Source organism: Anas acuta, chromosome 8, assembly GCF_963932015.1.
Source record: "Anas acuta chromosome 8, bAnaAcu1.1, whole genome shotgun sequence".
Classification (NCBI taxonomy): Eukaryota; Metazoa; Chordata; class Aves; order Anseriformes; family Anatidae; genus Anas; species Anas acuta.
The window spans coordinates 5,187,369-5,214,542 of NC_088986.1; the positions used below are offsets into that span (position 1 = coordinate 5,187,369).

General features: G+C 45.9%; 1 long non-coding RNA gene across 2 annotated transcripts in view; it reads right to left on the reverse strand.

Moving 5' to 3' along the window:
* Positions 1 to 27,174, reverse strand: part of LOC137860292 (uncharacterized) — a 291,949-nt gene that overhangs the window by 233,315 nt on the left and 31,460 nt on the right. For both annotated transcript variants that reach the window (XR_011098814.1, XR_011098815.1), the window contains exon 3: positions 25,639 to 25,741. This is a non-coding gene — a long non-coding RNA (uncharacterized lncRNA). The remainder of the gene's footprint in view (positions 1 to 25,638; positions 25,742 to 27,174) is intronic.

A 27,174-nucleotide genomic window follows, 5' to 3' on the forward strand; every position in this document is an offset into this window, starting at 1 on the left:
CCAGCAGCAGATGCGTCAGAGGAAGGTGCGAGGGACCCCGCGCGAGGCAGATGTCCTGCCTCTGCAGCCCGCCCGACTTAGGGAAAGATGAAAACAAATGAGTTTATAACCTTTTGTCAGCCTGTCCCAAGGATGTAACTTCGCAAATATTTAGGTCAAACGGGGCACACCCTGTGCTGCACAGAAGGGGAAAAGAAGAAAACCCAGTGCTTCAGCCTCGGGATGCCATGCTCCCTGTGCTCGATAAGATAAGCGGGTGTCAGCCACGTGCTGCTGCTGCAGACACGGGTCTGCTGGCTCATTAAACTTTAAGTGCACCCACTTTAGCCACCAGTTGCCAAAAATCATGAAGAATTCACTGTTCCTGGGCCCTGGTTTGTCCCTTCCCACATCGGGACTGATGCTTCCCTTCCCATGAGCATGTTGTAGATGCAAAGACCAGCCACAGACACCCAAATCTCCTGACTCCCCCCTGCCTGCTCCTCCTTGGTGGGGACAGGAGCTGGTGACTTCTGCCAGGCAGGAGGCCCAGCCAGAGCCAGAACAACTGACAGCCACAGTCTGGTTCCTACAAGTCATTGCAGGTTTTTTCAGGTATCACATAAAGCACCAGTAAGGTCCCTAATTAACCTGGGGCTCCATTCCTTCAAAACCTTCTCGTTTCTCTCTTGGAAATGCTTGGGGCTCTCCTCCTTCTTTATGGAAAGGGGTCTGTGGTGCAATTTGATGGAGGTGGGCACCTCCTGGCCCACTGGGATGTTGTCTAGGGCCGTCCCAAGGGCAGGGATTTAGGGGATCCCAGAGGCATCACTGATGGCACACGATCGAGGCAGAGACCACACAGCCCTGTGCAGGGCACAGCTCTGCTCCGAAGCACCCAGAGGGCACGCAGGCTTGACCACAGCTCTGTTCCCCCATCAGCTGTTAATTATTTGCCTGGGCTGTGTTAATTCATAAATTTCTTTCTCCCAGCCCCGCTCCCATTGTTTGTGAGCAGGGCATTGTCACGAGGCCAGTTCTATATTTACGACAGGATGTCAGCCTCCGCTCGCAGTTGCCTTCTTTGAACTGGATACTTTTACCTTCCATGCTGGCAGCGAGGCAATTGAACAGAAAGGTAGAAAAATAAACAAGTGTTTATTTAAGACACGCCTGGTGGTATCAAAACTCACAAGTGGCAATTCGTCCTATTGCCTCTTCCCCGCTCCCGGCCAGGAGAGCGCAGGTTTTTTCATGCCATAAACAAAGGAGTATTTCCTAGGAAGATTGAGAGTTTCCTCTAAAGGAAAACAAAACAAAAAAAAAATTAAAAAAGGAGGAAGGAATCTGCAGAATGGCCCTTAGGAAGTTACAGCTCTGGAGGCCCTTTAGTCCCGCGGCAGCAGAATGTATTTAAATATAGCATGGCCTGGCCAGAGCCCGGCCTACACCAGCCTCAGTGTCCAAGCACAGCGGGTCAGAACCCCTTCTCTTCCTCCCTAAAATAACATTTTTTGAGGCAAAATAAAAACATTTCAAAGCCAGAGTGCCATTCCTGCCTTGCGGGAGGTGTGTCTTGTGCCTCACACCCCTATTTCCTCAGTGGATGAGGAGGGTGGTGTCCCGTGAGGTGCTGTAGGCCTCCCTGGCAGTGACAGGGGTGACACACCGGTGACACAAGTGGCTGGAGGAACAGGGCCATGCAGCTGGGACTAGAAGACACCTGAGTGGGAATTTCAGGACACAAATATTTCGCTTTTCAAGACTGCTGATAATAGTTTTGGTTGGGTCCGTCCATTTCCTGCACAGGGAATTTGCCTCTTGCCATCCATCTCCCTGGCAAGCAGGTCGTTTCGTGGTGGAAGAGCAGGACAAGGCTCAGTCTGCCAAGAACGCAGCCAGGATTGCTCTGCCCATCCTATTTCCACAGCCTCCATCCAGAGTTGTACCTGTTCGGGGGCCCTGCAGTGACTTTCAGCCCCAGGACACTCTGACCTGTCTCCCTCACATCTTTTCCAGAGCAAAACCCAGTAGCTATTAATTGCATTCAGCTGTAACGAGAAGGCTGAAATAGCCCCGGCTGGCTGGCCAGAGACTTGTGTTGCAAGAGCAGGCTCTGGCTGTGGATTTATCTGCCACGGATCCTGCCTGTCATACAGCACAGGGTAACTGCAGCAGGATGAACCCTAGAATGTACTAATATAAGCAGGAAGGGCTGTAACCTGAGGACCTTCCCACATCAATTAAGTAAAACAATCTCCTCTTTCAGAATGCAACATAATTCTTGCATAAGGCTCCCTTAAAATAATATACAGTGCTGCTGAACAGGAGCTGTGGGGGACTCTCTGTGATCCTCGGTTCCTTCGCAGATTTAGCTGATAGTTTCCCTCTGACTGCTCTAATTCATACACAGGAGCTCAGAGTTTTCCTTACAAATGCAGAAAGGGCTGCACATACCACCGGCTGCTTCCTGAGCCTTCTGCAGGAATAAAGCACTGATGCACAGTATGTTGGTTCACCCCCTGCTTCCAAACACGGCCAGGATACTCGCTGTCCTGGTGTCCCCATTTCTTCTCCCCAGAAGGCAGCAGGTTCTGCTCATGCTGCACTTCCCACCCCAAAAGACTCTTTGGGGCACTCTACAGATCTCAAAGGTTAAAGTTAGAATTAGTTACAGCTGTATCAGACAGGCTTCAATAAATGGCATGGCACATTCAAGCAGAAATGATGATTTCTTCTTTTCACTGGGCAGGAATCATATTTAGGATCATGAGAAAACTCTGGAAAAGGCAGAGTTATATTAGTGTTATGTCAGGCTAGCTCTCACCCCTGCATTCAGGGTGAGTAAATATACTTTATAAAAGGGAAGCACACCTTGAGCCATTGCTGCTCTTTGCTCCCCATTTCCTTCTGTCTTAAGACCTGGCCATGTTTTAGGCCTCCTACAGAATCTGGGAGGTATCAGGAGGTATCAGGAGACTTGGAGATCATGAAAAAAAAATAGGTGAAAAATGAAATAATCTAGATACAAGGACACAAGAGGGAATAGCTGGATGTATTTTGCAATTACATTCCTAGCGCAAGATCTAATACCAGTGCCCAGTTTATAATTTTAGAATTCCTTGCAAGAAGCCTTTGTTACCTCTGGCCCCGAGGAAATTACTGTTGGTCTTCAGAGAGATGCCTTACACATAAAACCTCTCTGGATTATACATCACAGGAGCTGTTGAAATCTCCGTTACAACCACAGGGAGACCTAGCACGGTGACAGTGAGAAAAACCTGCCTTTGTTTGCTGCTGAAGTCTTAAATATTGTTAGTGACCTTCACCGGGCAGGGAGGTTGCAGGTTGTGACATGACAAGGAAGACGCAGGGCTTTGAGAACAGGAGATTGCAGGCAAACATCTCTCACGTATCTATCTTTACAGAGGGCTGAAAAAATCCCAGTTCTTGGCAGAGTCCAAGCAGCATCAAGGCAGTAAAGCAGTGTAACAGAAACAGAGTGGAAGCAAAAGGACCGGCAATCCTACAGGGCCATATTTCATTGCTGAGCACCACGTTCGGAGCAGTGGAAACAATACAAGCTGTGCAGCAGAAGTCAGTCACCGTGGGCTCTCCTATTTCAGCAAGTGCTTTGGAGAAATTTATGGCTAATCAGGAGCATGACATTATTAACGCGCTTCGTACCCAGCCAAGTGCAGATGTGCGCTTGCATAAACCTTTCCTTATCGCTCTTAGAAGCGATGTGCTGCAGCCCGTCACGGTTCCATAAACAATTCCACGTCCAAGATCACAAACATTGCCGCATCATGCTCCCATGATCCGGACCCTCCTCACAGGGTGTCAAAGTCAGATGCAACAACAAACACACGACCACGGCCCCTTTGGGCCGATGCGTTTCCAAGAAGGGGCAAATGTTGATTATCCTTGCGTGTTGCTTTGCCTATAAAAGTCATCCAAATTCTAAAGAAACCAATGGAAAGCCTCCCGCTGGCCTCGCTGGACTTTTCATCTGGTCATTAGTTATTGGAGTGCATTGGCCAAATTTATGCCTTTGGCATGAGGCAGCCCCTGAACTCTCACCCAACTGTAGCCTCTGTTCTGGGGATAGACAGACAGCTAGAGAACGCTCCAATTCACGACTCTTGTGATTTTAGCTTTATATTTTCACTAATATCTTTTCTCAACTGCTAAAAATAGAAGTTTGACCAACAAAATTTCTTGCAAATGCCCCCCTCAGACAGTCTGTCCTCCTTTAAAAAATAAAAAAAATAAAAAAAAATAGCTACAGGGGTGCAGGTGCATTGCCTTTCCAGCCATGTTTCCTTTTTAAAGTTACGTTCATTTTGTTTGTATTTGCATCTCTTCACGCCTTTGTTTTCCCCATCCCTCGTGCTTGGCCAGTCCCCAGACTGGCTCTTCTATAATGCGGCAGCGAACGTTTCCATCTCGAGGCAGGGAGGGGCTGGAGAAGACATCTGGCCTGGATTCGAGCGATTTTCCTCCTGCAGATGTAAACGCCGAGAGGGAATTGGGAAAAGGAAAGGTAGCCTTTCTCAGGCCATATCCTGCGGCAGCCAGGGACCCACCTGCTCCCCGGAGAGCGTTCGGAAAGCCTCAGCGCTCTGCTCACTCGTGATCCGCCTCACATGGCCACTGACAGCAGAGAAAAGCCAGAGCAGGGCCAGCTTTCGTTACACCCTGACACTCCCAGCACCAAAAGGTCTGCCCAGGACCTTGGGGCAGCGGTGGAGCTGGCCCTGCCTTCGTCTGCTGCCAGCACCCGGAGATGTGGCCGGGGGAGCAGGGCAGGACAGCAGCACGGGTGGGGGCACTGCAGGCAGGGTGCAGGAGTGCTCCTGGTGTGCTAAACCCATCTAGGCAAAACCAACCTGACTCTACTCCATCGCTGTCACTGCCTTTTATTGCCAGAAACAACGAGGGGACAATTATTTCTTCTTGCCATCTGCAGAATGAGGGGTAAATTCAAGTAGCTGGAGGCTTGCAGCTCCTTCTGTCCTATTTTTCAAGCGTAGAGGTCCTCAGCTGCACACATGATGCTCTGGAAGCCTTTTGTGGTTGGATTTAGAGCAGGCACCAAACTAGAGAAAGTTCGAGCTCTGCTAGAAACATTTCTCTTCCCTGGAAGTTTATTCAGCTGCAACTTTGAAAGTTATGTAAGGAAACTAGATAAAATTAGAGTACCGGACAAAAATAGCACTAAGAGCAATTTGCAGCTTGCTATAGCACTCCGAGACCATTTTGGGGTCTTCTCTGCTTCTTCACCTAATGGCATGGGAAAGCTGCCTTTGCTGTAAGCTGGCCTCTGGCTGAATGCCACGGCATTTACACTGCCAAGGAAAAAAAAAATCACCTAGGATGGTAACAGCCTGGTTTCACATCCATTTGTGGCAACATCGATAGCTGTACTTCCCAGGCAGCAGTCCTCTGCTTGACTACAGTGCAACACCAAGGCACGACCCCGGGTCCTGCCCGTGAGTCAGCACTGAGCTGTCAAACCATGCTGAAACCTCCGGGAAGCAAAATGTTCCCTCTGCGTATTTTTGGTACCACTCAGTGTGTTACGTGCACTCCCCATGGGCATACCCATAGCGAGGGGTTGGAAGGATGGGTTTATTACAGAGGCAACTCTAGCATTTAAACTTTCTGAGAGCTGCTGTGGACAAACGTGCCATAAAAACCAAAGCAGATTCAAAGCTAATATTGAGAGGTGGGAGACTGCAGAAGGATTTGGGTTTGGGGCCCTTCTCCACATTCAAGCCATCCTCAGGTTGCTTCAACTCCATTTTCCACGCTTGGCTGCATGAAGATAGAGCCCTGTCACCCCTTATCTGAGCAATTGGCTGCCATGGTCTAAAATATGACCAGCACGCCGCACACAGCTTGTGGGAACAGTCATGAGAGCATCCGCAGCTGCTCAGCTTCACACCTTCCCTCACACCTACAAGCACGGTATCACCTGGCAGACACAGGACGATAGCTGAGGGCAGTAAAAGCTCAGATCACTGCAGTTCATCTGCCAGGGCTTGTCCATCAGGGCCTTTGGGTATCCACACAATGTGCCTATTCATGGCAGGCACAAATAAAAGCAGCCTGTGCTGCAGCGGTCCTGAGCTACCATTCACTCCCGGAATCATAATAAAATATAGGTTGGGGGAGACCCCTGGAGGTCATCTCGCCCAGCCTCCTGCTGGAAGCAAGGCCAACCTGAAATCGCTGCAGATGAGCTCACGATGTAAGGCCTTCCATGAAAAGCAAATGGCCAGGCCGAGGAAGAACAGAGGAGAATAATAGATGAATAATACAGCCTATGGCTTTCGTTCGAGCCCTTCTTACATTAACAGCAAGTAAGTCAAGGTTATCGTGCTAGCTATGCCAGTATTCGAGCTAATTGGTTCTTTGGAGAGAACTACAAAAAAGTTGGTTTCAGGAGCTGCCAGAACAACTGTACTAGGGTTGGCCAGCCATGGAAATATTTCGTTATCTTTGAGAGAAAATCCCATTTTTATCTCTAATCATCTGCTACAGCGTGTCCCAACAACTTGTGAAGGAGGAAAGGTTCTGAACAAGATCTCTGACTGTTCTGAGCTGCCTCGCCAGTTTTCAGTACTTTTCTGATTTGGTTGAAAGAAAAATACACACAGCAGAAAGGGATCCGTCAGTACAGTGGGGAGGAAATCGAGCCCTGAAGGAGAGAAGGCTTTGAGTGATGTTGTCTTCACATTCTCCTGTGAAGCCAGGAAATCCATGTCCCCTCCAAGCACATGCTGTACCCATCCAAACTGTCAGACCATATTAGAGATGCTGCCAGTGTCGTCCACTTCTTCCCTTCATCTGGTTCTTTCCACAGTGCTTCTCGTCTCTCCCTGCCATCTTTGCCTCCATTTGGATTCACCGGTTTTGAGCCTTGGCCCGTTTTATCTTTGCAAGGCATATTAACAGAATCAAACAGTGATACCAAAAATCTGAAAACCCGCTCAGGCAGCTGACATCTCTTGTGACAAGTTTCAAAATGCTCTGCGATTTAAAGAACAGAGGTCCTTGCTGAAACGTTCACAGTGGTAGCTCTGCTGCGACCTCCTTTATTTCAGAAGCTTCTTGGAGGAACAGGATACTGGTGCTTATGGAACCCTTCACATAAAGCCTCGGCTTTCGTGATCCTGTCCTCCAACATTTCTCTCCTGAGAATGCTTTCCATATCGTGCAAACTAAAGGACCCTCCCATTGAGTTAATTGCTAATTTGATGTACTTGAAGGCAGGAGGGATGTCTGTGATTTTCTGTTTTGAACCAAACCGTCCTAGGAACTTCTAGCAGCGTATTCAGGATCCTGCCCTATCGTTGCTCAAATGAGATATTTGAGAGAAAACTCTAGCAGCCAGCAGCCAGTAGACAATCTTAAGGAGACTCCCAAATACCTCTAAACCTGCAACAACACCAGCTACCCAGCCAGCCAACACGCTGATGGGATCATACTGCCAGCAAGGAAAGCTTTTCCATTCCCTCTCACTTACTACTGACAATCCAAACAAGATGGGAGATTTTTTCCTTTTTCTGCTGTTTTTTCGTACTGTCCACGTCAAGGTCATGCAGCAAGGTGCACCTGGGTTCACGTTTCAAAAGGAACATTGAGGTCAGCCCTGATCACAGTCAGCTCTAATCACCAGTTGTAGTGGGTGACAGTCTTTCCCAAAAGACTTTGTGCTTCACAAAGCACAGCCCCTGAAATACCCTGTGGGATGAAAACAATGCCTGCTGCAGCTTTTTTCTCCTGATTGTTGGGAAAAGACAAGCACCACGACTAGTCACACCTCCCAGACACAGTTCTTACACTAAGAACAAGGCTAAGATCTCTGCCCCAGAGAGGATCTCTGCCTCAGATTCACGTGCTATCCATCAGTCCTCTCCTAGCACTGGGGAAAGATGTTTTCCTCCCTTCCACCTTCTATTTGGACCTGCGCCTTCCTACTGGGATCATTTTACTGGGTAGGGGAGGACAGAAATAGACAGGAAAGAAACATGTCAATATGTGCATTGAGGAGGAATTGAAAGCAATACATAATGAAATATCTGAAAGCACATGGGAATTTGCTGGAAACCAGAGGAGAGAGGAAGAGAAGCAGCTATCACGCCTTTTACTGCTGCACATGGAGTTAGTTTTGAAAAGCTCCTTCTCCCTGTCCCGTCCCTCTCCTCCCCTCCCTGCTCACCCACTCTCCTGGGGAGGAGAAGGTAGCAAAAGCATCATTACGAAATCAATCACCTCAAAAAAGGATTCCAGCAAGGTAGAAACCCAAAACCTGAAAATCACTGCAAGAGGCAGAAGCGTCTTTGGGGGAAAGTTCAAACAGCCTCTCTTGCTTGACGAGTGCTGGAAACAATATGGCAATCATTAGCTTCTCTCTCTCCAGCTCAGGGTAGTCCATCTAATTTACACATGATGAACAACAGACACGCACGTAGGTCCAACAGCAATATTACGGTCGCGCCTCTTGCCAAGAATTATGCCACGAAAAACCACATGTGCACACCCATGTGAGTCTGGAAGGGGTTAACGGGCTGCTGGGGGCTCCTTCCCCTCAAAGAGAGGTGGGAGCAGGGACAGCAGCTCAGCCGGAGAACAAGCATCACCCTCACTGCGTGACCAGCCCTGGGTGTTGGTGAAGCCTCCCTGAAAGCACCTGAAGATACAGCCTCAGACCTGGTACGGAGGTGCAAGGTATCGAGTGCTGGCTGATTTTTTTGGGTGGGCCATGAGACCCCACGAGAATGCTTAGCTTGGGCTTCCTTCTGGTGCTTATTCCTGGGTAACTCCAGGAAAACGGGGTTGTTTTGTACCCTTGTGTGCAAATATCTCTGGTGCACAACACCTTTGCTCACCTCAATCGGAGCAGACTTGCCAAATGACAGCTCCCCTTCTACGCAGACCACTGACCTCTTGAGACAGCCAGCAGGGATTTCAAGCACACCCTGACTGCCACAAATCTGTACAACACCAGGAGCTGCTGCCTGACCCGAGCTCTTCTTTAAAGCCGCCGGTGTTGGTGCTTGTTCTCCACGCAAAGCCCCTGAGCTCTTGGTGTCACGCTGCCCTGAAGCAATGAGCTCCCTAACATAAAGGCAATTTGATTTTTACCAGAAGCCACTGCGTAGTGCAGGGGGGATGTTTTCCACTCTGTCTCTGCCATTGTCTGCCTGGCTGGTGACCTGGAACAGGTAGTGCTGCCTTTCTTTGTCTCTTTGCTAAACGGAGATACCGGTGCTGACCACTCCTGTGCAGTACTTTGACACCTACCAGGGATAAAAAGCCAGGTGTTGACACTATTGTGCAGCAAGTATTTACACTGACCTGCTTTAAAACTCTTCCTCCTGCGTGTTCATTGAATAACCTCGTTGTTCCTGTGTTATGAAACACGGCAAGTGGACTCACAGCTGCCCACAGAAGTGAAAGCGGATGGATGCAGGCTGCCGGAGAGCCCCTCCTGCCGGGGTGAAACCCTGGCTCCGTTGACCCCGATGGGAATGCTGCCAACGGGGTGACTCCTTTAGTGCTGATTCACTGCAAATGATAGTAGGAAAAGCGTTTTGTAACGTTTTCTGATCTGCTTCTTGAGGGTTTAGTCATCCCAAAAGTCAGTATGAATAAGGATTACTCTTTCCTTTCGACAAATGGACCCCTCAAGTAAAATCCCGCCCAGTTAACATTTTTTTTCACTGTATTTTTTTCGTTGTTTTTCTGGTGAAGTTACCACCATCTGCGGCCAAACAACACACTTAAGCCCAGTAACCTTTCAGAAAAATGACAGATGATGTCTGCTGCTCATTTCACGTGGTTTCTGCCCAGTACAGTCTCTGAGGAAAGGAAGAAGGTGCCAAAACTGAAATAAGAAAGATAACATTGGTAAATGTCAGAGCTCCCTGGTGAGTGCAGAGGTCTCAAAGACTTGAGAATGCTGAACAGATGACTCACTGGGAAGGGTTGCCGCACGTCCTGTTTTTAACAGATGGGACACTAACTTATTTTATCTACGATTCTACATTTTTATGGTATTATAGTAGCATCTAGAGGCCTTAGCAGTGAAGGAGATGGCTTTCGGGACTGTGTGGGGTAGAAGCTATGGTGCAGCAGAACAGGTTGAGGGAATGGGATTTAATGTGAAAAACTGCAGGGCAGCTCTCTGCTAGTGTATTTTGGAGCTGGTTCCAGCCAGGGTCTGTTTTACAGGCACAGAAAGGCATTTTCCTTGCTGAAAAGACAGATTCTGTCATAGCTGTAGCACTTCTTCATAGAAATATTAGATATAGGTATCCAATTTATTACAGAGCCTGCTACATCCAAATATACAAGCTATAAATGTTCGGATCCACACTTCACACCTGCGCTCAGAATTTCCCAGTAGATGACACACAAATTTTGCCTTAGTCCAGTGGAGATATTTCAGAACCATTTCTGTTCAGGTCAGCTCAAAAGTAAATTATTTGGTGTCTCTGACATTGAAAAAAGCCACTTTAAAAAATAAGCATCACTTCCAAGTGAATAGGCAACACATTCTGTGTGTTAGATGTTGAAATCAGACTGACTTTCCCCTCTGTGCCTCTGCCTTTTCAGCCAGAGCCACGGGCTGAACGCAAAAGTGCACGAACAGCTCTAAATCCCACACCAGTTTTAATTGAGTTCGCTGTTCAACAAACAAAAAAAGCCACGCAGCTCTAATGTGATGATGCCGGTGATGACATTTTCCATGTCCTGCTCCAGATCTCCGTGTCGTTTGTCCTGCCACAAGCTAGTGCTCCATCCCCTACAGCAGGACGAGGAGTGTGGAGCCTGCTACTGCCTGTGAACTAAAGCAGACCTGGAGTGTAACCTCAGACAATAGCAGCTTTGCCACCAACGTAACCAGGACCAGTTTATTAGCCCAGAATTTCCAGCTCGAGCATTAGAGGCTTGTATTTTTGACAGTTTTAATCCAGAAGCCCTGAGCTCTCTACCATCATCTGTGGATGTGATTACATGGGTAGACAGGATAAAGCTGGAGCACTCCGAGTATTTCTGCTCCGTGTCGGCTTCCCAAACTGAAGCTGTCACTCAGCTGGCCCTGTCCAGCCAACTAATCGCTCTTCTGGGGACAGGCTCCTGTGGCTAACGTGTCCCCATGGTCTCCCATTTAACATGCTGCTGAAGGAATACAAATTTGTCCACTCCTCCCTCCCCTTCTTATCCCGTTGAAATAATAAATATTTTACTCGTGATTTATTGGATTTCAGTTTGTTGAAAAGATCCTCCAAACAAATGAAGTTTTAATGGCAACAAAAGCCAGCCGCAGCGCATTACAAAATATAAACAGCAGCGGAGGCCGTTCAACAAAACCCACTTCGGATACGGCTGACATAAGGCCCAGCAATCTTCACCTCCTGAGGCCAGGGCCCTTGGGAGAGGGTCACAAGCCCAGTATCATGGGCTTGAGTCCTCTGGATGCTGAAGGCTGCAAGAAGGAGTTTTGAAGAGACCGGTCGAGGCCTTGAGCTGTTCAGGACAAGATTTGCTGAGGGATTTGTTCCTCGGTAGGAAGAATATATAGGAAAATATATGAGGCAATCACAGCTTCTTCCCCTTTTTGATAGTTTTCCCTTAATTTCCCTTAATTCTCTTGCATCTTGCCTGAGACAGATGCAGATGAGACGTGCCTTTGATGATGGTACATGGCTACAGCCCTACCCGGGGATATCTCCTGTTAGCCCGTGGATATCAGCTGATAACTCTGTCCTGCAGCCATCTGACCAGTCCCCTCTGCCCAGTGCAGTATCTGGTGTAAGGCTCGTTCAAGGTTTTTATTTCAAACTCAGCTCATGGGAGGTGACAGCCACACTGAGCTCTCCTCAGAACCCAGCAGGCCAGCAGTGGCCTTCTTGAACCTGAGTGGTGGTTTCCAGACCAGAGACAACCTGGTCTCAGAAGATGTTCCTAGTGCTAATGGACTCAGGCAGCATCTCCTTTACAGGGGCAAAATGCAATGGAAATGTTCGAGGAGGCTCCTCAAGCCGTGGAAGCTAAACCAGACCACATGAGAGACTGGAGGCTCCTGCCTGAGCGATAAAACACGGTTTTCCTTGACAGCAAACACAGCAAAGCCAAAGCAGAAGGATACTAAGAAGAGCTATCCATCAGCACAACTCCCTTCTGCCAAGCCCAGTCCGAGGATGTTTTTCTGCTGCACAAATCCTAGGGTCTCATCTATCCACAGCTTGTTCCTAACTCTTAGATGCTACCTAAAAACAGCCTTGACGAGTGCACAGCCGGGATTGCCACCTTCTATTCAAACAGGGAAAGCGTGGACAAGTAATGTGTTCCAGAGCCTGGAAATCAGGATGTTTTGATTTGTGATAAAGTACAAAACATGTGCGAGTGACCAAAGACACCCTGCCTGAGTCTTTCAAGAAATAAGTGATTCAAGACATTTTACCATAACAGCAAGAGTTTACTGTCAATAAACCATTGTTTACTGTCTACACAAGAGCTGTGGCTACTACTTTATTCAAACATTCCTATTTTGTCTACTTAATCCATTCCAAGTGACTGCGTGACTGCAAACAACTTCCCTTTCAACAGTCAGGGATGCCTGGGAAAGGGTCCTCCTGTCTGCCTGGATCCAAACAGCACCTTGACTTCCCAGCACAGCCGGGGCTCCTGTCCCACGTGTGCATTGACCGCAACAGCCACTTCTTCCCTGCTCCCTTCCCACTCTCCCAGCTCGTAGGACAACCAGCAGATTTCGTACACCTCTTGGCTGAGGCTGTGAGATGAAGCCGACCTTCTGGGAACATGGCCACTGCCAGCTCATGGAGCCTTCTTACTTCATCTTGTTGCTGGAGACCCCGAGCTAAGCCCTTAGAGTACCACTATGGTTCAGACAGATGCCAAATATTTTGAAAACACTGAGTTTCAATCACCAAAAAATATATATAATAATAATCCATAAAGCCCACAACAATTGACAGCCAAAAGTTAGTTCTACTCCAACCTGTGGGCTCATCATGAAAGAGGCTGACTGCACTGGAAGAAGTCGTCATCCAGTTGACTGTAAACTGCACACCACACACTCACAATCAGATTTATTTCATGATTTAGAAAATGTAATCGCTTAGTGATTGCATTACTTAGCACCATGCTGTGTTGTGTACTGAAAGACACCATAATTAAACTACAGCAGACCGTAATTGCTCCAGGAATGAATGATGTCAGGAGCATAAAGTGGCCAACATGGATTTGCAAGAGATCATGCAATGATTGCTGGAGGGTAAAAGCATTTGTTTGTTTTTATCCTGAGCATCTTAATTTCATTTGTAACTGAAAATCAGAACTCTGTTCAGGTTAAGGAGGAAGTAAGCAAGGAGATGAGGCAGGGCTCAAATGGGATAATAAAAATAATCAGTGATAATGACAGAAAAAAAAAAAAAGTACAAAATAAAATCTAAATACATTCACTGAGGAGGCTGCAGACATAACCAGAAACATCTCGAGGTTCTGCAGTGAACAATCCCCCACTGGTAAAGAGCCTAACCCAAAGCCCATGGAACTCGAGGTCTTTCCACTGACTTTGTTGTTTGTGAGTGCATGACAAGCAAAACCTTTCCCACTGCAGACTGTCTGCCACAAAATCTTGTCTGTTTCCTTACACATTTTCCACTGTTCTTAATAAAGCCATTTTCTTGCATTATGTTAATATTTAATAAAAAAAAAAAAAAAAGAAAAAGAAAAAGAAGAAAAAAAAAAGAAAGAAAAGAGAAACCCTTCATAAATACGCAATCAACCCTGAGGTAATTTTCCTAAAATAATTTTTTTAAATAAACTGCTCTGTACAAACTTCAGTCACTTCAAAATGCACTTTGAAACTGAAGACTGTGGAAAAGTTAAAGAAGTGATTGCTGATAAATAGTTCCATATGATTTATTGAATATAATATCCTTCCCTAGATGTTTTTTCAGATCTTAGGACACGGACATTTCACTCGCAGAGATGTGTGCTAAGGTTTAATAAGATTTTTATATGCTAAAGAACTTCCTCCAGTTCCAAAACACTCTGTACCTACTCAGCATCACCAGTACTCTCTTAAATAGAAATATCCGTTAGGATGAAAGTGAATTAAATCGGTGGAGTTGTATAAAAATGACTTCTATAAAACATTTGAAATGCACCTCTTCACAGACAGAGCAGGGCTGAGGGTCGTTTTTGGTTAGGCTGTGGCAACACCCAAAGGCTTATCAGATGCTCTGCTTAATTCCACTGATTTTTTTCCTGGGGTCTGAAGGAGAACAAAAGTTGTCACTGCTTTACAGAAGCATCAAATAGATAATATTTTATTATCTATTGCTGACCATTGCCATACACCGGAGCATAAGGGCTCCAAACCCAATTTATTTAGGACACATGCAAGTGATCACAGGCCTGATGTCGTCTCTTTGGATGCACGGTAGCTTGGCAGGGTGAAACCACGCTTGTGCTAATCCACCTTCTTACACAGCAGTGGGTCTGGCCAGGATCCCCAGCCCCGCTCAGGCAGGAACAGGCAGATCCATCTGTATCCGACTGTGCAGATGTGGGCTCAGATGTCTTCAGAGTGCTTGAACGGACAGAAAAGGTGCTCCTTTCCAAAACCCACAGCAGGGAAATGGCTGGGCTGAGCTCTCTAGAGGTATAAACAGGAAACAAGCTCTTCACTCTCAAGTGGCTCAGTGAAAAATATCCAGAAGTGGCAGTAACGCCCCGTTCGCCTGCAGCTAGAGTATGCCAGAAGTTCAGGTGAGAATAGAGCAAAGCCTTGGATGCTGAAGGCTGACCCTGAGCAGAATGGGGCATGAGAGCTCCAGGCTACCCAGCCAACTGATCGGGCCAAAGGAGTGAAACACCAGTTGTTCAGGAGGGCTAAACCAGAAAAGTGGGAAGCAAAATACTGTAAATGGTCACCCGAGATCCTCCAGAACTAAGGACAGCATGAAAAAGCCTTCTATAAGAAGTTAAGATAAAGATGTATTGGATAGGGGACCAAACCACGTTGTCCCATCGTGGTGCACATCCCTACAAACGCACTTGAAGGCCCTAGGTGTCCCAGGAGACTCCGCACTTTCCTACCAAACGCTCCTCCAGCTGCAAGTGGAGTGAGCAGGACATGGACCCTACTGATCTGAGAGGTGAGGAAGATGCCAGAGGAGTACGAACATGTGGGGCTCACTCATGTGTTTTGTGTTCTGTTTGTTATAGGAAAGAAGGGCTGCGTGTGGGTGGGCTGAGAGCCCCCCACTCACACAATGTGGAAACAATAAATCACGGGCAGCCCTGGAGAGCCACCTGTGATTTCTGGTTGTAAAAAGCCCTCCTTCCCCTCTGGAACAACCTCTAGCTCTGCCCTCCCACCTTATCAAGCTTCTTGGGAAGGGTCTCACAACCACGAGCAGCCACTGGGTCCATGCGACAACTGGTGAATCTCTCAGGTCTGATCTTGCCTGGATGATGTGGTTTTACTCCCAGTTCCATGCACGCTTTGTTCCCTGACCACTACACCACTAGAGCTTGCCTTGGCTAGCCCAAATTCCCACCACAACTCAGCTAGCTTTCAGCACACCAGCTCTGCTCCACCGACTACGACGGGCTTCCTTAGCGCTGGCAGGCAGCTGTTGTCTCACATCTCCTTGGTACTTTTTACCTTATTCTGTTTTCCACATTTCTCTTTCCTCCCAGGATTTCCCAGTGGGGACTTCTGAAAGCCCATTTTGCCCAGAACTCAGGACGGAGCAGGGAGGAGAGGAAGATGGCAAAGGTCATTGGTCCCACGATGGCTAAACACATACACTTCAGACACTGGTTTCTTCAACTCCTCAGCCGTTCCCCCATCCTCTGGAAAGGGGTCACTGTGTTGATTTATAAACTTAGGGAACCAAATGCCTCTTGCAGACCTGGTGAGTAAACACGCCAACCTCCATAGTAGCCTTGTACAGCTCCATATGGCAAGCAGAGCTTCACAAAGGCTTTTGTCCACATTTCCCATCAGTCAGACTCTACAAAGACAAATGACTACATCCAAACTGTGGCCGAGGTTACCTTATCAGTGACCCCCAGCCTCTGGCCTTGCTTCAGTAGGCCCTAGAGATCTCGGAGTGTCCATTCCCAGCCACACACAGATACACTCCCCTGCCAGGCCTTCTGCCCTGGTAAACATTTCGGTCCTTTTCCCTGGGAAACTGGGGCTGTGGAGCACAGAATTAACTACAGTCCTTGTCTCAGGGCATCCCCAGTGTCAGTAGAGGGAGAGTATTAACCTGAAACTAGACATTTTCCGCTTTTCTCTCTACTGGAGACTTTTCTAAGTTTTGGTCCCAATGCCCAAGGAGAATGGCATCGCACCACCTCCATCACCGAGACAAGCATGGCACAGACAAGTTACTCCAGCCTGGGACCAGCAACATCCATCTCATGCACTGTTACCATCTGTAACAACCTTCACTTCTCTTTCCCTTCTGCCTGCCTCAGTAAATGCCCAGAGTGGGTTACTGCTGGCAGATACAACTGCACTCTCTGTTATCTTTACGGACGTGAAATATGTGCTGCTATGTTTGCAATTATGAATGCTTAAATGAAATCTTAATTGCAAGAAAAAATATTTTCAGTCATATTTACATTACCAAGAATGAGTAATGAAAATTCATATTGTCAGATGTCAGAGGTTTTGTTGTTGCTGTTGTTACTTTTTTCTTGAGAGTAATAACTGAAGCTATTTATACAAAAAATTCACACTACATTGTCTCTTTTGCTCCATTATTTTTGGCAACACAAAGCCAACAAGCTAAGCTCAGCCTTAGCCACAAAAGAGTTAATTTAAAGAATAACAGTGGGAGCCATGCTCTTCTCAAAGGGATATTTATTTGGTTTTAAAGAACTCGTTCTTCATGCAAAGAAAATGAAGGTTGGAACCAGAAGAGAAACATCTGCCTCCTCCAAAGTTATGAGAAACTGTGTTGCACATTCCTAACCTTTCTCCTGTCCTTTTGGCTAAAAATCAATTACTTTTTTTTTAAGGTAACATACACATCTGGGCAACTGGGCAACCAGCAAATAAAAATCACTCTTCAGAACTAAACACAAATAAGATTAGCTAAAAAAGAAAGGGTAGGATGTATTGACACGTCTGGGAAGAAATATTTTCAGTTACCAGACAGAATTCTTTCTGATCCTTTCTGGTCTTCAAGATCTGAAGAAGGTAATGCATGACTGCAGCAGACAACTAATGGCTTTTTTTTCTTTGAAACACTTTTGACATACCTCCCCCTTCCATTTCTCTACATGAAAATGCTTAGCAAAATGTGTGTTCCTTTGAGATTGCCATTTATCTTATCAAAAGAAGCAAAAACAGAGATTTAAAATGATTATCCCTTTCTGATAGGACACTGGAGGTGCACATGTCACTCTTAGTCCCAACAACACAGGTCTGAGTCTTGGGATATTTGGGCTGATGTGTCCAAGCAGTCAGATATAACACAAGAAATATCACAAGAAATATGGAGGAAACTGGGCATGAGCTGAAATATGGGTTACTAAATTGTACAGCCCTCGAAATTTTGTCAGGGAAAAAGTAGAAAAAAAGATAGGGCAAAACTACACAATTGTCAAGAAATTCTAGTATATCCAAAATGTATTACCAGAATATTTTTATGCTTTGAATAATACAAACTGATGGATTTTTTCATTTAATGAAACTGCTTCTCCATTATTTTTTTCAGCCTTCTTTCCTAACTGTCTGCTTATTTACAGGCGGTTTTCCTGACTGGCTGAATACAACTGTAAAAACATCAGACTAAAGCACTTAAAGACACCAAATAATGCTTCTGAGCACAGGTAGCTTTACAGAGTCCAGAAGGAAATGGCTGAAAGCTAAAATGTTTGGTTTATTCTGCAGGAGTGGGGCATAATGAAAACAGATGGAAACAATTTGGATGGCAAGCTTCTCTTATACATCTCAACATCTCCCTAACCTCAGCATTCACCTTGAGTACAAATTGCCCCAGCAACTTGCAGCCCCGGATTAAGAAACTATTGCTTATTTAAATACAGATTTGCTGGGGATATCCACAGGAAATTTGAGGAGCTACTTACTGAATGCAGACCATTGTTTGCATTACAGTAGCACTCAGAAGACGCCAGCAAATCAAGCACAGCGTGCACGGTACTGTACAAATTTTGGAGGTACCCTCCCTAGCTCAAATTGCCATAGTTTTCCACTATTACTGCATTTCCAAAGTGTTAGGAGTTCCTTTGGAGTTCCTGTTGGGTTGAAAAAATCTACTTTTTACCCTGAACCTGTCCTAGCCCCTAGAAATGGGGGCTGGAGCAGCTGGGCAGCTGCGGGCACAGAGGTGAGCGTGACTGGCCCAAGGTCAGACAGGCGATCTGTGCCTGAGCCAGGAGTAAATCCACGTCTCTGGCACCAAAGCCCATGTCACAACCGAACCCAGCCTTTCTCTCTGATCTTGCTTCTCCCTTGCTCACATAAATATTTGCATGGCTAGAATGAAACCACATTGCATTTTTTCCCCTTAGGAAAAACAACAAGTACTTAAAATATTCCTGTACCTTCCCCCCCTCCTTTTCAAGGAGTCGGAGGGGGGAATATATTTTTATTTTTCTTGGCAAGGAAGAAAAGGAGAAGGCCCAGGTGGAGTCAGGCTCCCCGAGAGCCCTTTGTTCTCCAGCTCTGCCTGCATTGCCATCGCTGCTGGACAGCACGGGCACAGCCACAGCAGCTCGAAATCCCAGCTCAGGTGAGGGCACCAGCAGCATGGAGATGTTTGTAAGCGAGTCAGCTGAGCATTTCCATGGGAACGTTGCATAATCCATGCTGGAATACCTGGGCTGGGTTGCCTGAAGTTGACCCAGGTCTGGTTACAGTGCAAGCACACACTGGGTGCATGAAGCAGGATCCTCACAGGGGCTGAACGTGATTAACCCAGGCCTCTCTGCCCTGCGAACAAACTACTCCCTTCACAAACCGGGTCATCTCTGGCTGTCAGAGGAATTTCACCTGCTTGTGCCAGCAGTGCTCTCAGCTCCAAGAAAAGCACCACAACTTGTTCACATCCTCACATAGCAGCAAAACTCCTCACTGGGCGCCGGGCCCAGCAGGCCGCTCTCTGGGGACGATGGCAGGCAACTCTATGGGGACGATGGCAGGTCCCTCTCTGGGGATGAGAGCAGGCACCTCTCTGGGGACGATGGCAGGCCACTTTTGGGGGACGATGGCTGCTCACTGCCACAGCCATCACCCCGTTCCCTCGCTGTGCGGTGAGGCACGAGGGCAGCTTCACGCCTGCCGGCCTGCGAGGGTGCAAAACGGGGAGGGGAAGGCGTGTGTGTCTTCAATATGTTTGCCCGTTTTGAGTCTTTATTCCTAACATGTGTTTCTCCTTTCATGCAAAACGTGGCTCTTCTGTTTTCTGTCTCCTTGATTTCATTTTAAAGCGCAGTATTTTTATGGCATGAGGAGATAAAGATACGAGGAGGGGAGGGAAAGTGGTACAAAAAGCAATTAAGTCTGGTGGCTGGTTATTGTAATGCACGAAGAAACAACCAAAACCATTCCTTTGAAAAAGGGGCCACTTCTTCTGCTGATATGCACTGGGTTTTCACAGCTCCCATTAACATGACTGGAAACTATCCAGGTAAAACTCTCGTCTCAGTCAAAGATTAGGCTATCGTGTCTGAGATGAATGGAAACTTTTCAAAGGAAGAACCAGCATCATTCCTGGATCCATCTACCCTCGTCAGCCATTTATTTAACCCATATTTGTGCTCCAAACTTCTTGTATTAATACAGGAAGGCTCATAACTGAGGCAATAAACTGCTTTAATGAGCTTTACTAAGCACATCTATTCCAAAAGGCCGAGCAGGAATAAGTACAGGGAGAGTCTAGAAGTTCTGCCCTGGACTGAATGGATTGCATGGCTTGGCCTTTAGGAAAAAATGTTGGAGGTTTCCGAGTGCAGGAAGTTCGCATCTGCCAGTTGATCCAAGCCCTGGGGTAGTAAATGGCACAACGCTTTGAGCTGCCCTACGCATCTGATCCTGCAGAAGTCCCCCCAGTTTGAATTAAACCAGTTTTGGCGGAAATAGAAAATTCCCAGCCCCCCCAAAAATTGTATGAACTGTGCATCATATGGAGGAACTCGAACTGCAAAATGTGTTTGGCTTTTTCCAGGGAAAGCGCTGCAGCCCGGGTGTGTGTGCGATATCTTATGCCTCCGCAGCACAGATTCCTCTTGCCCAGCTGCAGGCAGCTCCCCCAGAGAGCACACACCTGTATCTGCACTCCTAACTCTGCCTGCCCCAGCCCCTGACACCTTGACTTACCTTCACAACGTGCCGTGCCGAGCCATCCTGCCTCCATCGGGGCAGGAGGACAGCAGCCCTGCCACCAGTGCTTCCCCAAGAGGTGGCACCAAGCACCTCTTGGTGCTCCGAAATCACCCTGAGCCAGGGGTCTGCTGGTGCAGAACTTAACGCGAGCTGGGACTATTTTCCGTACTAATTTCTGTCATAATGTTAAAACAAACTATTTCCGGACTGCAATTATTGCACCTCATAGAGGAATGGTAAGATGCTGAAATTAAGAAAATGCTCGAGTGCGTTTAATTGCTAGCAGATACCTTTAAACTTGCGGTTAGGAAACTGCCAGCCGTTCCTGAAGCGTGTGCCCCACCAGTCAGTTTCACTCCGAAGCATTTGCAGAATCTGCTGATCCATAAAATGTACCATTGGAGAAGGTTTGTTTTGGCAGAGGTCTCAGTTTTGTCCAGCAAACTAATGGTGTCCGTTAACACACCATTACATACATCGTTAACATACTTGGCAACTGGGATTTCCCCTCAAGAATAAAGAAATCGTGTGTAAATCATAATTATTGTCCGCCTGGCAGTATCAATCATCACATACAAGGCACTTGTTCTCATTCTCCACCCCCAAAACGTTCTCTGCTCTGTCTTTGCACATGGCGTTTATTAGGAAATCACCAGCCAAGCCCCGTGCCCCGTTAGTTTACAGGGTCCCCACCAGGAACGCAGAGCCACTGAGAAACAGTTTCCATCAGGCTAATAACAATCTACAGCATGATGAATAACAGGCAGGGATTATCTAGGGAGCGGTCCTTGCCCTTAACATGCAATTCTTCCCAACAGCCACTAAACCTGTTTCTTTCGCTCTGTAGAAGTCTTGGGAAAACAAACAAATGCAAATTAAGTAATGACTAAAAAAGCCTCCTCTGTAACCTAGGGGAACAGCGGTGATGGGCATGCACTCCCCTTCCTGGTTTTTGAACACTCTTCCCTGTATTATTCCAGGTCCTGTTCAGCTGGGCAGATACAGATCCGGCTTTTTTTTCTTTATTTAGACTGTAGGCTCTTTTGGGGTACCTTTGGGGCAACCTTGCAAAGCTGGCTCTTTTTACAGCACCAGATTTTTGAAGGAGTTCAGCTCCCCACCGTGGCACCCAAGCTGCTCTCTGGGCTTTCAGCAGAGCTCAGGGCTGGTGCTCTGAAGCTTTACTGAGAGCCTGGCTCCACAAAAGGCATCCAAGAGGTGACAGCGAAAACTGGTCCTTCTTTAGGGGTGTATGCAGGAGGTTTTGGTCCCTGCTCTCAGAACAGAAAGCTGGAACTGCTGGAACTGCTGGGTGAGATGTCATTCCTTGAGCTGACGCATCTAATCACGTAACAAAGATTTTCTCACACCCCAAATCACTCTCAAACCTGCAGCAAGAGAGATTGGCACTACAGACAAGGAAAAAAAAATGAACTGTGCAGCTTGTACAAACCAGGGAATCCCACTCGCTGCAGTTTTTCAGGAACAGGACAGAGAAGCAACGTCAGACACCTCCTAGAGCTGACACGGCGGTGGGGCTGCGATGGTCTGGCTAACCTCAAGTTCCTGTTTTCTAGGATTTGATCATTTCCACTCTCTAATAGGAAACGGCATTATTTTCAAATGGGCGAGTCACCGCCTCGCTCCTCCTTTACTTGCCAGGAGGGGACAGATCAGCGTTCACAATATGCTACGAAACAGCATTCACAGCATGTGCCTGCCAGACCCTGGCCTTCACGGAGGAAGGTGAAGGAACCTGAATTCACCATCTCTGCCACCTGTGCATTTGTTAGGAGAGAAGCTCCCACCCGAATTCACTCTCCTCCCCCCTGCACCTCTCCTCGCAGTGCAATGGTAGGAAGTTGGACACAGTACCTAGTTAGGAAAACAAAACAAGGAACAGGGAATTTACACTAGAAAGATAAAATCTCTTTCACTTTTGCAGCTTGAGAGTCTCATGACAGTAAAGAATATATTTTTTTCTGCGTTTGCATTTACACTTCATCTCTGATTCCTTCCCAGTACTCCCACCCTGTAGTGCTTATACACAGACTCCAACTGTAGTCTGTAGTATTTTCAGGCCTTGCTGGAAGTCTGCAGTCTATTTTCCAAGCTCGTAAATCTCAAGAGAAGTGTTTCATTATTCTGTCCAGGCAGTGTGGAATATCTGAGCCATAGATCCTCACGGATGTTTCATTTCTGGGCCATTCCACAGACAGGCAACATTTTGCATTTCAGAAGTGCCCTTAAATTCTTTCACCAGCCCATTCCTCTTCAAACAAGTTGGAACTGAAAATTACTCTTTCAAGTCCAGAACGATAAATTGCAACCTCCACATTCCTGCCTGAAGGGAGCATTTTTCCTCTTCTCTTCAAGCATTTTGACTTGTAGGTAGAGGAGGACAAAAGCCATGCCCTCCTCCAGCAAATTCAGGACACCAGGAGCTGAAGTGAACAGCTTTTACAGAGATCTGTAGTGCTTAAGAGTACGGCGCATGGTCTTCTTCAACAAAAAGCAGCATTGCTCCTGGCACCTTCATCCATTCGTGTACAGATCTAAATTAGCCTTGTGTTTGGTAGTTCAGGACTACCTCACCTAGGCACATGAGTTGGTGAGATCCTTTAATACTTTTATGTATGTGCAAAGAATATTACATCAGCTTTGTTATTAAGCCATCTGGAAAATGTAAGCTGCGTTTTAGGAGTGACTGTATGAATTCAAGAGTCTGTCCAAATGCACTACATTTCCAAACTATTCTCACTTAAGCAAACAAAGGAGACAAGCAAAATAATACCTCTGAGAAAAAAAGCTCTTGTTCCTGACCTAAAAATCATGGGGATTGTGGCTTTGGGCAAAGAAGTCCAACAAGTTGGTGCAGAAGCCAGACTCCTTGTTGCATTGCCTGAAGAAAGTGGAGATGCAGCAATTCGCAGTGCCATTTCACTCAAAAAGGAAGCCAGGGAGACAAGCATCCGCTTTTATGTCCCTTCTGCAGAGCTTCTGTCAGAAGAAGCAAAGTAGGGGCAAGCCGGGTTACTCCATTAGGACAAATAATCAAGAAATAGATGAAGATGTGCCTCACCACCTCACCTTTTCGATGTGCCTTTGAAGAGAAGGGTAGGTCTATACTGAAAGATGAAGTCTTTGGCCTTAAGTAATTAATGAAAACATAACTGATAATTCAAACCTGCCATGGGGCAAGTTTGAAGGATGGTTGTCCCAAATGGTTTCATCATGTTCAAAAGCTACTGCCAGGAACATGGATATTTTTTTCCTATGCTTGTTGGTTGCTCTGCATTTAAAACATCTCTGTATGTTTGTTTTTCTTCCTGTCTCTTGTGGTTGCTTTGTAAACATCTGGGCCGGTTTTTTAGTCCTTTGTACAAGAAGTGTGTGTGTGTGTTAGTTTTGCCAGCAGCTCTTATGTAATGTTTGTGGGGATGAAGGAATTGGTTAAACCAGCTCCTTAAAAAGGGCCACCCCAACCCAAACCAATTATGGGAATATCTCGTGAAATGTCCTCTTCCCCCTTCCATAACACATCATCAGTTTTCCCAATTAGCTCAAAAACAGAGCCCTCCCTTTCGGTAGCAATTACTCATTATGACATCTATTTCTTGCAATCCCAGCTTTTTGCTGAGTTTCGTGGCAGTTTTGTGTCACCAAAGGACACCTATGCAGCTCCAGTCTAAAGGAATTGATTCATCTGTAGTGCACAGAGGAGTACATTTCCCAAGAATGAGGTCCATATATATCTTCCTCACTAGTAGGCAACACCCTAACTCAGCATAAAAATGTTAACTCCTCCTAGTAGCATAAGAGCAAAACTTTAAACAGCCAGAAAATAAATTGTTCAACCATTTTTTCCTACAACAGATATGAAGGGTTATTTGACAGTCAAGATCCTAATTCTTTTAAACTCCTTTTAAACTCCTTTGAAAGTCCCAGCAGCTAGATAGCTGGAAGTTGCCTCTCCCCCAGTAAGTGAAGAGCTTCAGAGCTTTTAAGACCAAATGAAACATTTTGTCTGTCAAAATCTACTTTCCTGTACGATCCACACCATAGGTTTTCACCCAACAATTCCCACTGCAAACTGAAGAATTTTGGTTTATCTGTCACAAGTTTTCAACCAAAATCTGGTTTGACTGGGACCTCCCGTGTTGCAGAGATCCAGCCCATCGTGCCCTGCACCCCTCTGCTGATCCCTGTCCCCTGCTTGAGATGAGAGCTGCATCATTTCCTACCCAAGCTGAGAGCCAACCTCTGTTGGGAGGTTAAAGTGAGCTCGAATGTTAAGCAGGACCCCTCGCCTCTTTCCCCTCATACCCCAAATGGACCAAAAGAAGAGGAGAAGACAGATATAATGGGAGGAGACTGGGATAAGAGATTGGGATGCTGGGACAGAAAACTCTGCAGGAGAAGGTAAGCTGAACACGCCAAGAGCAGAGGTGTTATGGTACTATGTGGCTTATATGCTAAAATTCCTTAATGGGCTCCTCTCTTTAGGAAAAAAGAAATCTTATTTCATAGGCTTTCATGATTACAGGCAGCCCCCCCAACCCTACACTGCCACATTTAAAAATACCCCCACAAAACTCAATCTTCTTAATTTACTTGTTCACAAATTGGAACAAGCTGCACTTTCTAAACAAATATTGTCTGTTTTTTCCCTTCCCAACAACTGAGTTCATGTAACATATTATCTGAACCAAATGGGTTTACAGTTTCCCATTCTTATTCCCTCACCAGTAAGACGACCACAGCAAAGAGAGACCACATTCAATACCAGCAGTGCACCTACAGAAGAATGTGAGTAAATGCAGTTTACTCCACCTGGAATAAAGATCTTGGGTCTTTCTCCCCATATTTTATTTACAAATAGACCATTTATCAGTACCTGATACAGCCCTGCTTCTCAGGAGTTTTACATACTTCCATTTTGCTTCCACATCCTAAGCATTAGCCAGACAAATGCACTTTTAGGGAAAGGACAGGATTTTTACATGGCCTGATCTCAGAGGACAGGTGTGGACACACAGGGATCTGAGACAAACCAATGGTTATCCAGGTACAGGCGCCCTTCAGACAGCACAGCATTTTGCATCTTTGCTCTCTCCCTATGTCTGTGGTTGCAATTTTGTCTAGATACATGAAGAAGAAAGCAAAACACGGAGAAAAAAATTCTTCATCAAGAAAATGTTATATCAGGAAGGAAAATGATAGAGCGTGTCAGTCCTGACCTGATCTTCCTTGAGGTCACACAAAATCTTGAGCTTTGTTCTAGGTCATCAATGTGATGCAAGAGATCAGTTCTGGTGCTGCTTTCTCCGATTATGTCCATTTCTAAACCCAAAGAAAAAAACAAAGAAACAAAAGTAGGGTTATAGTTTGGACTTTGTATTCATAATACAGAAGTTTTAATAAGAGAAAGATGCTCTTTCCACTAGAAACGTGATTATCTATCCCTTAAAAACTCCAAAAGAAGCATCCCATGGTCTTTCATAGGCTGCATCCGAAGATCCCAGAGGCTTGATTCTTTCCTCTGACATTCATTCACAGCATACACATCTAGTATAAACTGGATCAACCCTTCACCTGAATCTTTCTCTGCACAGGGAAGAGCCTGGCATTTCCTTCCATAACACACACAAAAGTCTGAGATCAACAGAATTTGTAGGAAAATAAGGCTGCAACCAATATCCTAGCCAACAAACAGGGGATGCCAATAAAAGACTATATGACTTCTGAGAATAAAAACACATCATCTACCAAAAGGGATGTAAAAGCATATTGGCAAAGACCACACAAGACTAAGACAGCAAATATTGCAAGAGAACAACCCCACCCACAATGCCTCGTCTTGTTCATACCACAGATGTCAGCAGGTGAGAGTGACAAACATACTGTTGTAACTCCGATGATGGAGATTCTCACCCTGTTTTAAAAAACCTTGGATGATAAACATAAAGGCTGGCAAACATCCCATCAGTGACCCCTGCAGAACTCCAACCCCAGGTAGCAGAAGGTTAGAAAAACATCCCTTTACAATCACTGGCTAAGGCTGATCTGATAAACGACCATTACTTTCCATACTGAAGGCACATGACAAATCCAGAACTGCAGGCTGGTTTGATGATGACTTGATCTGGTCACAAACTGCTGCATCACTTGGGAGAAAAAGGAAGAAAGGAAGAAGGAAAGAAAGAGAGAAAGAGAGAAAAAATGAGAGAATGAGAGAATGAGGGGGGGGAGAAAAAAAAGAAAGAAAAAGAAAGAAAGAAAGAAAGAAAGAAAGAAAGAAAGAAAGAAAGAAAGAAAGAAAGAAAGAAAGAAAGAAAGAAAGAAAGAAAAGAAAGAAAGAAAGAAAGAAAAGAGAAAGAAAGAAAGAAAGAAAGAAAGAAGAAAGAAAGAAAGAAAGAAAGAAAGAAAGAAAGAAAGAAAGAAAGAAAAGAAAGAAAGAGAGAAAGAAAGAAAAGAAAGAAAAGAGAAAGAAAAGAGAAAGAAAGAAGGAAGGAAGGAAGGAAGGAAGGAAGGAAGGAAGGAAGGAAGGAAGGAAGGAAGGAAGGAAGGAAGGAAGGAAAGAAAGAAAGAAAGAAAGAAAGAAGAAAGAAAGAAGAAAGAAAGAAAGAAAAGAAAGAAAGAAAGAAAAGAAAGAAAGAAGAAGAAAGAAAGAAAGAAAGAAAGAAAGAAGAAGAAAGAAAGTAGGAAGGAAGGAAGAAGGAAGAAAGAGAAAGAAGAAAGAGAAAGAAAGAAAGAAAGAAAGAAAGAAAGAAAGA